Raw genomic sequence first — 1,062 nt, 5'->3', positions numbered from 1 at the left:
CCCCACGTGTTGAGCAATTCGGCGGTACGTCCACCCGGCCTCCCGCATGCCCACTATACGGCCTCGCTCAAAGTCCGTCAACTGCACATACGGTTCACGTCCACGCTGTCGCGGCATGCTACCAGTGTTAAAGACTGCGATGGAGCTCCGTATGCCACGGCAAACTGGCTGACACTGACGGCGGCGGTGCACAAATGCTGCGCAGCTAGCGCCATTCGACGGCCAACACCGCGGTTCCTGGTGTGTCCGCTGTGCCGTGCGTGTGATCATTGCTTGTACAGCCCTCTCGCAGTGTCCGGAACAAGTATGGTGGGTCTGACACACCGGTGTCAATGTGTTCTTTTTTCCATTTCTAGGAGTGTATAACTCACTCGTATCGTGGATTTTCGTCGGGGCCACCATCGCAAGTGAAAATAAACACGGGTTTTACAAAACCTTCTCGAGTTATCATTAACTTTCCGAAAACTGGTAATTTAGATAGTCTGTGTACGTCTGTGGCAACAGTTTCTGCATCAGAGGAAGAATGGTTTACACTACGAATCGCTACAAACTCAGGCTCTGAGTGAGTTATAACTTCAGATTTCCCTTCCCCATCTCTATTACAATACGCACAGAAACAGAGGGAAGAAGTTTATGTTTTTCAGCGACCACCAAATCATGATTTTAGATTGTAGTCAAGGTGCATAATTTTGGTTCTTCATCATTTTCTGCTGTAATGCCTAATAGCACATAAGCTTTATCATCCACAGATAAAAAGAAAGCTTGACCAGGGCTCGAAATTAAAGCTAAAGGTTCAAGGTTTTGTTATAGGAGGTGTACATAATTTGCCATCTTTATGCTTTACATGAAACACAGAGCCTGGCTTGCAGAATTTAACAGGAACAGTTACCATGTGCTTCTTTCCCTAGTCTGCATTGACTCGCCTGGGAAGGGGTCATAAATATAAACCAGGTCGACTGAAGTATAGCCTTGTTTACATAATTCGGCTCGTAAGTCGTCCAGTGTTTTGCAGCACCTTGTAATTTCAGTGCAACGTCGACCATCAGCTGCACCACCAAAAAC

This window comes from Schistocerca cancellata, chromosome 1, assembly GCF_023864275.1.
Source record: "Schistocerca cancellata isolate TAMUIC-IGC-003103 chromosome 1, iqSchCanc2.1, whole genome shotgun sequence".
NCBI classification, from domain to species: Eukaryota; Metazoa; Arthropoda; class Insecta; order Orthoptera; family Acrididae; genus Schistocerca; species Schistocerca cancellata.
The sequence above is the reverse complement of the archived record's forward strand: the minus strand, read 5'-3'. Positions refer to the sequence as shown.